Source organism: Phalacrocorax aristotelis, chromosome 24 (assembly GCF_949628215.1).
Source record: "Phalacrocorax aristotelis chromosome 24, bGulAri2.1, whole genome shotgun sequence".
In the NCBI taxonomy this organism is placed as follows: Eukaryota; Metazoa; Chordata; class Aves; order Suliformes; family Phalacrocoracidae; genus Phalacrocorax; species Phalacrocorax aristotelis.
Window position 1 is genome coordinate 5,306,865 of NC_134299.1, and position 17,076 is coordinate 5,323,940.

Here is a 17,076-nt window from a genome sequence, read left to right on the forward strand (position 1 = left end):
ATGCTGTCATGACAATTCAGGCTCGAGACTGCAAAGACCACACTAATTCAACTCAGCAAAGCAGATGCTTAACTTGCAGATGCATCCCTAAGTCTATGCAAGGGCGTTCCTCTGGCTCAGGTTGCTTTTTGTATTGTAAGACTGGGAGCCCGAGGGACTCCGGATTCTTTAATGCCGACAGTGAACTTTCACTGTTTGTTTGGATTTTCGTTTTTTGTGGTTTTTTTTTTTGTTTGGTTTGTTTTTGTTGGTACCCAGCTATACCCTCACTGTGGAAGTCACCCTTGCGCAGACCTATTTGAGTTTAATCTGAGAGATGAATTGTTGCAGAGGCCTCTGTGTTCTGACCCCTCTGCCCAGGGTAGGAGTCTCACCCTATACCAGAACATTTATTCCTACAAATACATATTGAGCATCTGTTTATAAATATGCTGCAAGGCTGTATTTGAAAACAAAAGGACATCTGTGTACTTGTAAGTGTTTAGCAGATGCTGCATGACACAGCATTCAGCTGCAAGGCTTGCTGTGCCCCAGGCGCGTTGAGGCAGGCGAGTGGGTCCAGCTATGCAGCGCGGGCTCAAACGCCCTCCTGAGCAGAGCTTCCTGGTCTTGCTCCTCTGTGAAAATGCACATTCCTTAATTCCACTTGACCGGAGGGGACTTGTAGGTGGCCTTCTTTATAAAGTAATATCGATCTTTACTAATCACGTGTGGCTAAATTATCTTTCTGATAGCTGTAGCACGTAGCCCTGGATTGCTGACGTGCTCTTCTTGCAGACCTGCGAGGCTGACAAACGAGGGGAGGTCGCTGGTGTCACACCAGCTGACAAGATCAAGTGTCATTTTGTTGCCAAATGGTTTTTTTTTGGTTTGAAGTTTTTCTTTTAAGAGAGGCAGGATGATTGCAAAGAAAGATCAAGCAGCCTGTGTTTATTATTTATATGCTTCTGCAGTAAAAACTGAGCTGCCAAATACAAGTAAGGGACAGAATTACCCTGGAAATTAATACAGAAATTGGGTTTTGGGTGTCAGATCTGTCTAGTTACCTGTCATTCCCCCCCTCCCCCCTTATTTATTGCACCATATAGTGTTACGTGTTTAGTTAGTGCTTAGTAGGTAGGCAGTGTTGTGTATTAGCGTTGTGTATAATCTGTGGTCACCACGGCCGCTAGGGTGGTGATGGACCAATACTTGTGTTTCAACGTTCAGTATATTTTAAGAATAGATGCTTGCCTACTTTTTTTACCACTATGGTATTATGCGTGGGATCCCTTATTCATACTTCAGGTCCTCTGCTAATCTCGTTTCATTTCCCTTCCTTTTGACATAAGGGGAAATACTGCCTTGCTTATGAGATGATGACTTTCCGTGGTGGCGCGTGTATTGCTGCACCTGCTGTTCAAATCTAGACTATTCAAAACTACTCACGCCCTGTCAGGCTTTGCTGACGTGACAGAAATGAGATTTATTCAGTCTGTACTTCCAGAAGCAGCCGGGTCAAAGAGTATTAGACTCGTCATGAGGGGAAAAAAAAATAAAAATCTACAATTGTTAATACTTTACCCTGCATGAGGGAGAGGGGAGGTACGTGTGGGTATGATACTGTGTAATTCTCAGTGCTACTTACTAGCTCAAGCAAAACATAGTAAAAATTGCTTTAGGATGTGAATTTTTTTAACAGGAGTTTTGCTAGCCTTTGTTTATTCTTTTGTGCTTTCTTTCAGTATGCTATTTAAGTTATTAGGACTCAGTTTTTAGCATGTACACTTCTTATTATGGTTAATAGGGTACGGAACCTCATAGAGGCATTTAAAAACAAACAAAAGAAAGTAAACGGAATATAGATATCTTTATGCCTTGTGATACTCTGCAGCTAAATCCAATAAGGGATTTAGTTATCTGCACATCGGCTATTTGTAACTCCTTTTAAGGAAAGATAAATATTTCAGAAAGAAGAAGCTGTCTTCAGCTATGGGAAATAGTGAACACAGAGTCCCTGTGATTTTCAGGCACTTTTGAGTGTGAGTCGAGGCTGTAAGAGAGGTCTGTATGCATGTGGGATGTAGGACTGTGTGGGTGCACCACAGGGCCGGGCAGAAAAGGAGAGAGAATGGGAACCTCTTAAACTGACTTGGCTGATGAAGACAAGCCACTGCGTAACCGAATCCGATGGTAATTTGCCCAAGGTTAGCTAGGCAGGCTAAAATACGCCGACGGAACTGAACTTCTGTCTTAATTTGAAATCACTAAGTAGCCTTTAAGCACAAAACTATATTTTTAGTTGAGAATAGTATGAATAAACAGCTGAGCGGTTTTAGTCACTGGGATGAATACACAGAAATGCTGCACTTAGAGGCATTAGTCAAGAGTTACTGTTACCTAGCAGAAAGCGAGCTTGACGGAAGCATGGGGTAGCGCTCTAGTTTGTCGTGTCTGCCATCAGTCATTTACCAGGTCCTTCACACGCAGCACAATGTCAGTGCAACCATTATCATGTAAATGTGGCCATGCAAATTCCCAAGACCTTTATTATCAAATTCATTAGAGCTGTCCTGCCGCTGTATAAATGATCCTGTTTGATCTTCAGATACTCTTAGATAGTTGGGTAAATTTTTCTGCTTAGAAATACTGCAGAGGTCCAACCTTGCCCCAGAATGTGGCCTGGGCTTATAGTATCTGCTTTATGCAATATTTCTTGCTGTTGTCCCAAAATAAATACTTCAATGTGGTTTTTATCCTTACCAAAAAAAAAGAAAAATCAATGTAAGAGCCCACAATAGTCAAACCGCTGGCAATAAAGCAGAATATACACATTCTGGCGAGAGAGGACTGTCAATAAGAAAATTGATTTTTGTTTCAGATTTGCAGCAACCACAACAAACTACAAAATTATTAATAGCCCGTTAGTTATATTTTTTTTTTTCCTCTTCTCTTTCTCATGACATATTCTCTGTCTCTCTCAAACTAATTGTGTGAAAAAGGAGTGTCAAAGGAGCACTGAAACTGTAGGGTATCAAGTAAGGAAAAATGTTCTGATTTAAACATGCACATGCTTACTTTTGGGCTTCAAAAATTAAGAAAGAGACTTTTTTTTGTTTAAAAAATGCCAAATATCTCAACTTTTTTAGTCAACTTCTGTTAAAAATATTGAAAGACCCAGTTAATTTGGAAGAAAATGTTTGATGCATTTTTTTTTTCCTGACCTATCAGCTACTAGAACCAAGGTTTTCTAATTATCTGAACTAGTCAGCGTAGAAAAAGGTGGGAGGAAAAAAGCTGAACTATAGAGTCATAGAATCGTTATGGTTGGAAAAGGTCTCTAGGGTCGTCAAGTCCAACCATCTAGACTGTGATCCAGCATAACTCTGTAGCTTTCCACTTACTGAAGTCCCATCTCTTTCTGATGAGGAAATAGCACAAGGCATGGAAATAGAGGAAAAACTAGCAAGCTATCTTCCGGGCCGACACCCTGCGTTCGTAGAGAAGAGCGTCTGAGGAGCAGCTGAGTGAGACGAGTGAAACCTTCCTAGAGAGGGTGTGGAACTGGGGTGGTTCTCTAGCCCAGGTAAATGAAACAATCCTCAGTGAAGCACTGTGGGAAAGGCTGCCATCCAAATCCATGTAACTTTTGTGCAGCTTGGTAACAGTTATTGTTGCTTGCTTTAAAAAGGGAAAAAATACATTGAAGTGAAAAATTCCAAAGCATGATATTTGTTCTAGTGTCTGGTGGAAGAAAGGATATATTGCTGTATATCTGTCCCATGGGCTGGGAGAACAGGGAGGTGGAGGAATGGTGTAAATGTCTGTATATAAAATAAATTTATTTATTTTAAAATTTTTCTGGGCTGCATTCAAAGGAGTGTGGCCAGTAGGTTGAGGGACGTTATCTTCCCCCTCTACTCCACCCTAGCAAGGCCACATGGGGAGTGCTGCGTCCAGTTCTGGGCCCCCCAGTTCAAGAAGGGCAGGGAACCGCTGGAGCAAGGCCAGCGCAGAGCTGCCAAGGTGATCAGGGGCTGGAGCATCTCCCTTGGGAGGAAAGGCGGAGAGACCTGGGCTTGTTCAGCCTGGAGGAGAGAAGGCTGAGGGGGGATCTCATCAGTGCTTATAAATATCTGAAAGGTGGGTGTCAGGGGGATGGGCCGGGCTCTTTTCAGCGGTGCCCAACGCCAGGCCAAGGGGCCACGGGCACAAGCTGGAACACGGGAAGTTCCACCTGAACATGAGGACAAACCCCTTCCCTGTGCGGGTGCCAGAGCAGGGGCACGGGCTGCCCAGAGAGGCTGTGGGGTCCCTTCCCTGGAGACATTCACCCCCCGCCTGGACGCGGCCCTGTGCCCCTGCTCTGGGGGTGCCTGCTCCAGCAGGGGGTGGGACGGGGTGAGCTCCAGAGGGCCCTTCCAACCTCCGCCAGTCTGTGATCTGAGCTTGGTTTGTAATGAGGCAGGTGCAGGTGGCGAGTCACGTTCATATGGACCCTTGGCGGTGAGTACTGTATAAAGTAGCATTTCAGAGGAAGCCTAGCCCTCGGAGATTGGCCCGAGAGCTTGCGGAGCTATCGCTCCAGCCGCGCCCGCACCGCGGCACGCCTGCGCGCTCTGCTCCCCTCTCGCTATCAGAGGCGATCAGAGTTTGTCCTGTGCGAGCCCAGCTGCACTCCCGCCGGGCTTTGCTGCGCCTGCGTCATGGGGAGAAACCGTTTTCCAAAGGGAACTCACATGGTCTGGTTTCGTTCCCATTTTATGAAATATTGCTGATTAGTAATTTTATTCCAAAGTTGATTAAAGGCAGTGAAGAGAGTGTTGATTTTTCTACATAAAAATCTTTTCCTATAAAATTTTAGAATTGTTTCTTCAGAGCCTTATTAATTTTATGAAAAATTCCTTGGGTTTGTTCTTTTGGGGCTTTTGTATTTCTTTCAAATCCTGTAGAACTCATCCATGTGGGGCAGAACGCAGATCGTAATGCCCGCCACAGAGAAATCTAGAGAGCTCCTACAGAAGAGTTCCTGTCCTAACACTAATTCCCCTGATCAGTAAAGACAATAAAAAGAAGAAACAGAGGGAGTTAATATCCGCCATTTCCTTTTATTTTTTTTCCGATTCAACAAGCCTGGATACTTACAACGTTGAATACCTGGCTCTTTGGTTTTAGGAGACTCTTTAAGCCCGGATAGCAAATCATTTGGCTTGCCCAAAGCCTGTGGCAGTGGCGGGGAGCTGCCGGGAGAGCCGCAGCCTGGCGAGCTGGGGTCATCGCGGAGCAGCAATGCGGCAAAGCTCGGGATACTGGTATCTCTTAAAACAACAGAATTGTTTCTGTGGGTTAGAAGCCTGTATCTACTCTCTTTCAGGAGAAATCATCCTTTTTTCAGTGTTAATTTTTTTGGTGGTGGTTTTTCTGTTTTCAAGAAGTGAGAAGTGCTTGCCCAAAGCTGTTTCTTACCCGTACCCGTATTGTGTTTTTGCTATTACATGCGGTTATGCAGAAAGGCTTCTTTGTGCTCAGCGCTATGCAAACATGGAGGGAAGATTGGACCCCTGCACAAAAAGTACCCCTAAAAGCCCCACACGTACCGTCCCAAACAAAAGTTGATGTTTAAATGCAGTCAGCATAGGGAATTATTTATGCTTACGGCTACATCATCTGTGTATTTTAGAGTTTATCGTTATTTATAGGGAAATGAGTAGGAAGTGGATGCAGGCTACAGGAGGGTTTGTTTGCAGAGCCATAAAGAAACTTCTGGAATGGGAAATGACTAAGTTCTGTGTTAAATTGCTCTGCCAGAGAGTTGCCCCGTGTTCTGTTTTGCCAGTGTTTCCTTAAGTCTGTGCCTGTCCCTGGAGAGCTTGCGTTGCGAAGGGGCATTGAACTGGGGAGCTCTGCTGCCTCCCCACTTGCAACACTTAGATTTCACAACCCTCACCTTTCCTTTGTACCAAGGCTTCCTTTTGCCTACAAAAAACTTGAATTTTGTGGCTGGTTGGCATTTAATCCTTGCTGGAGGAGTCAGGATTCGGCCAGGACATGCTCCTCGTGTCCTGTATGACACGGAACTCGTTGTATCCCTGAATTAGCAATGGAAAGGGACAAATGGGAAACCATTCTGCTCTATGCTGCAGGAGGCTTCCCCGGCTGTGCTTTGGGCTGAGCTTATGGCTTTGCTGCCGCTCCATCCCCCCTAACCTGGGGTGTTCCCACAGGTGACGTGGAGAGAGACGCAGCTGAGTGCAGCGGCTCCTGGTCCGACAGACAGGGACATGGTCACACCTGGAAACCTGATACGTGCTGAACTTTCTCTTTTGAGCATTTTATTTTTCTTTGTATCTGGAACAAAGGGCAGGTTGTCTGGTATATGTCCTCTTTATCTTAAGATGACTTTTTAGTTTGTTTTTTTTAATATAAAATTATGTTTTCTATCTAACCTTATGCTTCTTGGACAAGCAGCCTTCCCTGTGCACTGGTTTTCATTTTGGCCTACGTCCTGGGGATAAAACTGAAGACTTCTGCTTCTAAGGGTTTTGCTTGAGGTCTTTGTTTATTCCATTTGCCTGGTTTTTCCCTACATGCTAACACATCCCGTGACCTCTCTTTATGCAACATTGGGCCCGGCTATAGTAGAAAGGAAATTTCTGCAGTTCCAGTTTTTAAGCTGTGAGAGGGTGTTTGAAGTTGAAATGATCTTTTATTGAAAAGACTCCATAAAATGGAGCCCAGTATGCTGAATGTATCCAAATATTAGTTTAACTACCTGTTTACAGGCCTACCATAAAAGAAAAAATATAGTCTACAAATAGACCTCCTGAAGCAACATTTAGAATAGTGGAGGAAGGCAAGTATTGTTTAAACAGATGCCGTAAATCTAATACGGCAACATTATTGCCACCCAGGATTTTATTGATTATATCTTTTCAAGTTACTTGTCTAGAAATTCATTATGTCTGTTTCCACTCTTACTTAACCATGATTTCAAACAGAAATTATTAATGAGCTATTATCTGAGAAGTGAAGGGAAAAGTAATTTAAATAAAATGAAGCATCAAAGGCAAACACAAATCATGATAATGTTGTCTTTTTGTCTTTTTTAATATTCTAATGAAGAAAAATTTAGAGAGGAATCAGCTTTTGGGACAAAACTGTGCTTTTTTTTTTTTTTTTAGTTGCAGCCCAGCGGTTTCAGTTTTCTGCTGGGTGATATATGCCCTCCACCTTCCCTTGTCCTTTTCTCCCTGCACTTCCCAGCCCTCCCAGTCCCCCTGATGAATCTTTGCCTTGGAGGAAGAACACAGCACTTCAGACAAAGCGGTGCTGGGGTTACTGTCCGCTCTTCAGGCGACAGGAGAGCGTTATCTTGCCTCGGTTTGCACACGCAGTGCATGGCCGGTGCACGCTCCGCTCACGTAGCTATTGGAAAGCAACACATGCAGAAATTGCTGAAAACCTGGTCAGGGCTTGTTTCTCCGGCATTTGCCGAGAGCACTCGGCATCTTGGCCGAGATCCAGAAAGGAGAAAGAAAGAATCCAGGACTGCTCCGTAATCATGATAGAGGAACGTAAGGAAAGCCATGCCAGCACCGCTCCGGTGCCTGCGTGCCTCGGTTCTGCAAGAGCGCTCGTGAGGAGGGTCCCAAGAAAGGTTTGACCTTAAGCTGAGACTGTCGGCACTGGTTTAGGTCAGCTGGCTGGTTTCTGTGGCTTGGAATAGTGAGGAACCAGAGCGGGGAGCAGTCCTTAGACTGTGGTGCCCAGCGTAAGTGCTGGTGGGGGCATCTCCCCCAAAATCGGTTCTGTTGGACCCATTTATGTCATCTGAATATATTCTTCTCCCCTTCCTTTAGCTTTTCATCTACTGCTAGATATTTTATTAATGATCATATATACATTTAAAAAATCCCTTGTCATAACTACCTATTGCTATAATATTTTTAAAAATTACTTTAAAATGATAATTAATAGAAAATCTAAGTAATTCTGTAGAAACGGTATTTGGATGCTGTAATTTGGCATTGAGTCAGGAAAAAGAAATTCAAGTGTAGTCTTCCAACTTAAGACAGGCACTTATAAGAGGGACTGCCATATGTTTTACTCCTCTTTCCATATTCACTCAGGTAACAGTCATCTCGCATGCTCTGTCAACATTTCTGCATATCATAAGTGCTTGTTTCACCCAGTAATTGTCCTATCAGGTACCTACTAGAATTCCTGCCAGATAATTCTGTAGTCCCTTTTTATGTGCTTTAATGTAGTAAGTGAGGTCTGTTTACCTTACAAAGGGTAACTGTTCAGCTCTTCAGAGCTGGAAGTGAGTTTCTTGATATCCTCCCCAGTGACACATTTTTTACATACACCTTGAAAGAGAAAATAAATTCTGCTGTCAGTTATCCAGCGGGAGTTTGGCCCAAAGCAGTGTACAGAGAAGGAAGAGAAGCCTAGGGAAGACTGCAGCTTGCCCCTGGTTAAATAGGAACCATGTGGCAGAATATAAATGGAGCTGAAATTTCCTTTTTGTTACATCCTGCCATCCTGGTACTTGCAAATTGTAAACGTAAATAATTTCCATGATGCTCTGAGTAGCTGCTCGTGTTGTTGATTTTGGACCTAAAAATAATTATAAAAGGTCTTCGGTGAATCACTTTGAATTTAGAGTAAACTCTAAAAAGTCCTCAGCTTCTCAAGTGCAGAAAAAGTGCTGAGCACATCATTTTCTGTGATGATTTTCTATTTGCTCAGCATTCATATCAACATTACTGGGAGAAGAGAAAGTTTCCCCGTTTAGAGAAGTCTAACAACATCCTGTGTACCGCTTAGTGAGTCATCTTCTGCTGGCAATTCTCAAGGATCTCATGGTACGTCTGCGTGCAAGCTGCGACACCCTCTGAGAACTGGAAATAGATAAATCCCGAGCTCATCAAACACCAGCTAAGCTGAGTCCGTAAACAGTAGGGTTGTGTTCCTGTGGTGCTGTTTCAGAGCAGCCCCTGAGGGGCAGGAATTATTACACCAGGTGTAGCCCGTGTAAACAGGGCTGTACAGCATTGCAAACCCCAGCCAATACATTGCAAGTTGTGTTTTGCTGCTTGGTATTTGTATGAAATAAAAGCCAGTGCCTGACTTGCGGTAGCTTAAGGGAACTGGGAGAGTCGGCTCCTAGCACAGAGCGCTCCTTTTCTTTTCCCTAACCCATGTTTTGAGTGATGGCTGTATTAGCCTTTGACACGTTTGAAAAGAACAGATAAAATCCTAGGCTGAATGTTAAAGAGCCAAACTTCAGACAAGTTTGTTCTTTGTTCATGTTGTAACATGGTGCCCTCTCTTCTCTTACAGAAGTAGATGCATTCTCTCGAGAAGGATGGCTGCTTGGGCCAGGCAACTGCAATCTCTCCAGCTTGCAGAAGACTTCTCCAGATCCTCATTCTTGAGTGTAAGTTTGCTCCACTTCATTTCCCGTGCTTGGCATAAAACACTCCCTTGGATATTCATTACGCTACTATGAAAAATGAATTTAATTGATGAATGAAGTCCTGGTTTGCTGCCACTGCCTCTCCATCTTCCAGTTCAAAGCTTTCAGTCTGTAACAGATGTATAGCCAAAGGACTAAATTCATCCTCATTCAGAGTTCCCTTGCAGCCTGATAGCTGTCACTTACCTTGCCAACCCACATAAATGTAGTTAAAACTTAGTGTTTATATCATTTTTGACCTTGCAAACAATGTAAGCGTGGGGCAGGGCTGTAAAAAGAAACATGTATGTAAGGCGTGTGATGTTATACCCCCTTGCAGCAGGACAGATAAACCAGAATCTGTTCTATTGAGTGAATCATGAATTTCTTTTTGCTTAGAACTTGGCATTGTCCAAAAAGCTGTGGGTACATTCTCTTCTGTAAACATCTTAAAAATTGACTTTTTGTGTGTGTTTCAACAGCTAAAAAATATTTTTCTGTTCTCTGGAACAAAATAAGATGTAACAAAAAACTGTAATCACAACACTGAAATGTTTTGAGATTCTCTCTTTTGATGTTTATACACTTCAACACTTTTACAACAGCTTGAAGTGGCAAAACAGATTTCTTTTTTATTTTGAAAGTGCTGTAACTTTTATTCCTGTTTGAAAAGAAAAGCAATATTAGATACACATTCCATGGAGAACTTCAGTTTTGCCACTGTCTTACCCAAAGTAATGTGTTACAGTATCCAACATTAAGCAATATCCCGATGTTAAACTGAGTTCTAGAAATTTTTTTTTACTTCAGCCTTTGTTTAATGCAAATGCAGCTACTGTGTCTGTGCTGCTGAAGCTCTCTGCAGGAATTTCAGCAACTTCATAGTCCTTGTTCCTGAGCAGGAATAACAGCATCTTCTGTCATTGATTGCTCTATCTGTTGCCACTGAAAACTTCCGTGAGAAATCAAAATCCCAGACTGGTGGGGGCTGGAAGGGCCCTCTGGAGCTCACCCCGTCCCACCCCTGCTGGAGCAGGCACCCCCAGAGCAGGGGCACAGGGCCGCGTCCAGGCGGGGGGTGAATGTCTCCAGGGAAGGGACCCCACAGCCTCTCTGGGCAGCCCGTGCCCCTGCTCTGGCACCCGCACAGGGAAGGGGTTTGTCCTCATGTTCAGGTGGAACCTCCCGTGTTCCCGCTTGTGCCCGTGGCCCCTTGGCCTGGCGTTGGGCACCGCTGAAAAGAGTCCGGCCCATCCCCCTGACACCCACCTTTCAGATATTTATAGGCACTGATGAGATCCCCCCTCAGCCTTCTCTTCTCCAGGCTGAACAAGCCCAGGTCTCTCCGCCTTTTCTCCCAAGGGAGATGCTCCAGCCCCTGATCACCTTGGCAGCTCTGCGCTGGCCTTGCTCCAGCGGTTCCCTGCCCTTCTTGAACTGGGGGGCCCAGAACTGGACGCAGCACTCCCCATGTGGCCTTGCTAGGGTGGAGTAGAGGGGGAAGATAACGTCCCTCGACCTCCTTTTAGTGCAGCCCAGGATACCATTGGCCGCCTCGGCCCCAAAGGCACAGTGCTGGCTCAAGGTCATTTCTTCCTACGTCTCATTTTGGTATATGTGCTATGATGAAATAAACAGCACAAACATTAACAGGTTCTTAAGGATGCAATGGGTGGAGTAAGCACTTTAGTTATTTGTAGCAGAGTCTTCCAACTCAATCTATTCTAGGCCAGCCCTTCTTCCCTATTTAGGATCTTTCTGAAAGGCTGCTTCATTCCAGATATTTAGCCTGGAGTAGGTGGGGGGGAAATCCTTTTCCTTAGGCAAAAAACAAAGCAAAATGAGATGTAGTTCAGAACATGTCTCTCTTCTTTCATTGCTGTTTTTGACACTTGATGGATTAATGCTCCGTCCTTTGCTCTTTTTCTCTCTTGCTCTCTGCTCAGAAGTGGGAGATATGGTAATTTTAATACCTAATACACTGTAGTAGTTGAGGTATTGTACAGTATTACGTTGACCTTTTAAGTAATCAGTATTTTGCTTACCTGGTTATCCTTTCCCTACTGGAAGGTCAGTGAGATTTTAAGCAAAAGAGGGCGGTGAACAGGCAGAGTAAACAAATTAATAGGTCAGAGTAGTACAACAAAGCTACTACCTCAATTTGCAAAATGTGGGACACATAAAAATATTTGCGATCTTCTTTTATCAGCTTGCCAAAGAGAATAGAAACTAAGCAGGGATAGACTGCTATGGAAGGACAGGAAAAATTATGAAGATCATCGAGGGTTTGATTTATGAGGGGAGATTAAAGTGACAAAGTATGAATGGCTTGACTAAACAATGTTTAAAATTGGGCTATAAAAGTTATCTGTGAGTAGCTGAAAGGTATGTGCACCCACCGGGAAAGGGCAGTTTAGGGCGCTCTAAGAGGGGATCTGACTTTCAGTAGGAGATGAAACGGCACAAAGGAAAATTGAAGATAAATAATTCAGACAAAATGTGAGAGGTTAGGCTGCAGTATTGACTGTTTGTCCCTTTCTTGGAGTGAGAGAGGTGTTAAGATCTTCCTGTATGTCTCTTGATGAGATACTACACCATAAGTTCTGGCTTTCAAGCTGCCGGTATCAGCCAACTGCCTGCAGGAGTCGAGGAGGTGGGGAGTGGGGAAGTCGAGCTGGTTCATCTCATACTCTTACAGTTTAGAGCAGGAAATGGAAGCCATAAATTATTGCTTCTCTCCAGAACAAGGAGGATTTTTTTCCTTTTGGACAAAAAAATGTGTAGACAACATGGTGTGTAAAATCACGGGCCAGGAGAACAGGTTTTATCATTAAATATTCACTGACTTGGGCTTTGTATATCCACTTTGAAGTGATGCTCTGTTAGTGCATCGCTTGCTGCCTTCAGACACAGCGCCGCGACTGTTTCAGCACACACAACGAGCCCGACCGGTTTGCTGGGAGCCAGTTATGAAACACAACCACAGACCAGGACAGGGTCCGTGTCGGGAGTTTGTCGGGCATGGGACGTCCTCCAGCAGCCGAGTCCACCCGCACTGTGCAGCGGTAATAATTCAAGCTGTCCCTTCACACCGAGAAGCTGCGACTGCGGCGTAAGAGGAGGTGTGAGTCTGGGCGGTTAGCAGGAGGCAAGGTTCTACCCGTTCGCTGTTACACCCCTAACGCCTGTGTCCGGGGTGATGCGCGCAGGTGGCCGAGCCCGCTTGCTCTCACCTTGAGTCGAGATAAGCTGAGTACTTTCACAGGTGCAGCAGCACGTTCTGTACCTAGCCTTTTCTTAGCTCTGTTTAGTGCAAAAAGGTGAGTAATTACATTAAAAAGTGCACTCAGAATAAGGTTAGTTTAACTGTTTGTATGGGGGATAAATAAGCTGTTTGCTCTGCTCTCTACAAGCCTGCAATTTAGGTGTGGCAAATAGTGTGGGATTTGTTGGTTTTACTAGTGGTTGATCCTGATGCAAATGGTCGGGAGGATCGAGCTTTAAAAATACACCAGTTTGCTTAGCATGAGGTCTTTTGCTTTCACTCTACATAAACCCCAAGCGAATACATGAGGCAGGCTTTCAGGTTGTTACCCGTTGGGCTGCCAGCTTATTAGCCACTGTCCTTATGAAAAAAGCAAACAGGGAAGCAGTAATATAAAAGAGTTTTCTGTGTAATGTAGCATGTTGAAGTCAATGATTTAGAGACACGCAGACTCTGTGGGCAGAGCATCCACAGAATAAACGGGGTCCTGGAGGGTGTAAAATGTTAAAGCACTGAAGACATTGAAGCTACGTCACTTTACTACCAGCAGATGGATTGGCCCTCGCTATTTAGTTTTATTTTATTTTTTTACCTTTAATTTTATTTTTATTTATTTTAATTTAATTTGATTTTAATTATTTTATTTTAATTTTTTTAAACCGGCTCTATTTGCTTTAGTCTCTAATGGTAAGACTAAGCTGACAGAACAGAAGCTCAAAGGCCCTCTCCACATATTCATACTTCAGAAGATCATCTTTATCTTTCCTTTTGCTTCAAGTAAATTCATGGCTGACCTTCATAAAAGCAAGAACACTTTTACTTGCAGCACAGTATTTGCAGCTCTGGAAATTTCAATACCTACTACAGCTGCATACTTTTTCACTGTTTGCATTAGGTGAATTGGTTTTGGCTTAAGGTTTGTGGTTTGGGGTTTTTTGTTTGCTTGGGGGTGTTTTTGTTTGGTTTGGGTTTTTTTTCTTTCTTCCCTTGGCTGAAAATCAAAAATCTATAATTCAGCCCAGTTTATTTTTGTGAAATTACCCTTTTGATCTGGTAAGCAGTTACTAAGTGAGACCTTGGTGTGGAGCTGGGTGGGTGGTATCAGGCTTACCCAAACGAGGAAAACACAGCAGCTGCAAGGAAAACTCTGCTTGCAAGAGATGCTTCATCTCCTCGTTACCTGAAGGTTGTTGCCTTTGGCTTTTTTAGACCAGCACCTATCAGCTCCTGTGGAACTATGGAAGCAGAAGGAAAAGGCAGGAATGATGGAGGCCGAAAAATGGCATGTTGCACATTTAATGTGCTGTGGATTTAGCTTTTGTAGTCGCCACCTGAGACAAAAATTTCCTGAGGTTCTGTGTGCAAAATGAGTGGCTTGGGCTGAACGGGACACAAGGGAAGAAGCCAGCGTGGTTCTCTGGCAGGTGGTATCGGCTGCTCCTTCGGGGGCATGGCTTTCCAACACCAGTGCAGACACCGTGTCTTGTCACAGTGCTGTAGAGCAGAGCGCTTGAAGGAGGCCTTTCCAGGAAATACGCAGTCGTCAGTCGTCTTACCTGCGTGCGAAACTGCATTTTCCTTTTTGCAACAGATGATCACAGGCATACTTTGCAAAAACAGTTTTCCTGCCAGTTTAATATCCTTCCTGTTTTCAGTTCTGCTGAAGTTCTCAGCCTGTGTAGGTCACTATAAGAGTATTTTCCAGCATTGGTTAATCCGTAAACTCAGCATCTCTCCTATGCTACTTTTTAACACTGTTGTAATAGGTCAGAAGTAGATAAAAGCTATCTGGTGATATGATTCAGAATTTGTAATCATATTTTGTTTGTTGACTTCTGACAGAGTACAGCACAGCTCCAAAGTACTGTGGCATTATCTTGCTTTCTATCTGTCCTCTTTTGTAAGACTGATGTATGTCAAGGGTGTATCCTGCAAGCATCGGAAAGCTTCTGGTGAAACCAGAGTCTTGAATGCAGTTATGTTTCTTTAAACATCCTTTAAAAGGGAAAAAAAAAAATGTCCTTTTTACCTGTTTGAGAAGGTTGTCCTCAGAAACTGGCAGGGAAGAAGGTAACTCTCTTCTGTGAGTTTACAATAGTGTTCTCGGTGGCTTGTTGAATTAACTACACGGAATTAATTAAGTGTTTTGCTTTGCGCAGAGTTGGGGCATCAGCCTGGCAGCATTTGGCCATGCAGGTAAAACATGGAAATGTATCTGCAGTTGAGAGAAGTCTGGAAATGTTTATTTTATTTGTTTCTCACCTTGAAAATACCTTTCTAAAATGAGGCAAAATTTATATGGCTGCTTTTGGGATTCTGGCTGAAAGAAGCTCGGCTGTATTTATGGTTGGACCTCAGGGGCAAGACACTTTGTTCAGTTAAAATAAATCACTTTATGCCAGCACCTGATCTCAGACCCACAGACTGACTATCACCATGACGGGCTTGACACACAGCTATTGTGGGGCATAACCTTCGTATTTCATCTGCTGGCCTTGTGCTGTACGCTCAGCCTCTCTGTTTATTCCTCCATTTTCTTCTCTAGCGCGTGGACTGGCAGCTTGAGGCAACTACAGTTTGTGTTCCCATGTCTTGGGGTCTTTTGGTGTCTTTTGAAGATGCCAGTGATGCCTGCTGTATTAGAACAAAAACATTGAGCTCTCCTGCGGCATTTTAAATATGTCGGAGTTGTTGACATGGTGTTAGTGTGAAGTAACGCGCTGTATGAATTCAGAGCTAACCTCTCGCGCGGTTGCTTTTCATGCACATCAAAAGCATCTCCGCATGACACGGTTTACTTTGAAGGACTTGTCTGCAGTTTTTAGATGTAGCCTGGATATTTAATATTAACTGTGTTACACTGTACAGCGACCACTTAGATTTGTGTAACGTACACGCTCGTTTTACTGATTTTACTTTCTTTTTAAAGAAAGCTGTCAAGCACAGAGCTGCTTCAGATTATTGATGTAGGACATTACTGTGGAGTAACGCGTGCTACAAATACATGCTTTAGCTGGCTGAGCACAGACTTCTCCAACTAGAAGTCTCCTAAAGCAGCAACTCTTAAAGGGCATGCTAATCTTGTAGGGCTTTTATTTCTGTCTGTAGGGTCCTGTAGTATTTTCATGTCATTGTACCACTCTCAATTAAAATGTCGGCTTTTACAGGGGTCACTTCTATATGTTCTCCGGTTCCTTCTCCGCCTTATTTGTGTGTTGGGGTTTTTTAGGACTTATTTACCTGTCCTGGGCATAAAGCCTCATTCACGTGACCTAACTGGGATTTGCAAAGCTTGATAGCCTTAGGGCATGATTTTAATGCTGGTTTTGTATACCTTTGCTTGTAGCAGAGAAGGTGTTTTCTGGATACTGAAGAAGAGACAGTATATGGAGGGAAGTTGAGGAACGTAGCTCTAAAACATTTTCTGTGAAGTGCCTTGAAGTTCGTTGTGTGTACTCAGCGTGACTTTTGAGATGCAGAGTGCCAGAGCCTGTGTAGCTGCTGGTGGTTTGGTATCTCGTTGTGGCTGGAGAGCGGAGGCTTGGGGCTAGATGCAGTCTCAGCTTGGGCTGCAGCTTTGCTTTAGTGTCAGTTATATTCCTGAGGCAAAAAAATAAAACGTCAAGACCTGCTGATCTGTGTATTCCGTGTGCTCCATGCTTAGGTGGGTCTTTAAAGAGCAATATCCTTTCACACAGCAGCCTTTGTTAAGTAAAGGCAGCTAGTCAGCACCTGGGGTATCTTCCCGTAGCCCTACGCCTGCGAGAGCCACCTGCGCGTGAAATCCAGTCTTACCAGTACTTGGTAATTTCACGTGAGCTGAAGGTTTTTGTCCACAGGAGTGGTTTTTAGCCCTTTTCTCTGAAAGGGAGGGGAGGCAGAGTAGGGGATGGATAGAAAATTACTTCTGTGGCAATTAATACGTACAATTTAAAATGCCTGGCTTGCAATATATAATTCTGGGCTTCAGGCAAGACTTGGGGATTTCAATATTTAATTAGCTCATCTTCACAGTTGGGTGATGGTGTGTACAGAGATGTAAAAGGCCATTCTGGCTTGGTTATGGCCTTGTTTGAAGTGCAGGATCTTATTAAACCACAGGGAGCAAAGTTTTCAGAAATGCCTTGCTGCAGTTGTGTTTTAGTGGAATCGCCCTGTGTCGCTTCGGGCTTTATGAAACAGGTTTTGTTTGTGTTTGTTCTTGCTTTTGTTCGGAACCGTTGCTGCATAACATGGCAACTCTGTGACTTGCTGCCACAGTGACAGTTGTAAAAGTGTCCTTTAAGTCCAAGAATCTCAAACTGCTTTATTAATACTTACGGTAAGATGTCCAAACGGAGAGTCCAGTGGCTGGTCTAAATGGGTTAGTGAA

General features: G+C 43.8%; 1 protein-coding gene across 5 annotated transcripts in view; it reads left to right on the plus strand.

Annotated features, from left to right (window-relative positions):
- LRRTM4 (leucine rich repeat transmembrane neuronal 4) overlaps positions 1 to 17,076 on the plus strand; it is a 500,845-nt gene that overhangs the window by 79,431 nt on the left and 404,338 nt on the right. For all 5 annotated transcript variants that reach the window (XM_075074544.1, XM_075074542.1, XM_075074549.1 and 2 more), the window contains exon 3: positions 9,325 to 9,421. The gene's annotated coding sequence lies outside the window, so the exon portion shown is untranslated. The remainder of the gene's footprint in view (positions 1 to 9,324; positions 9,422 to 17,076) is intronic.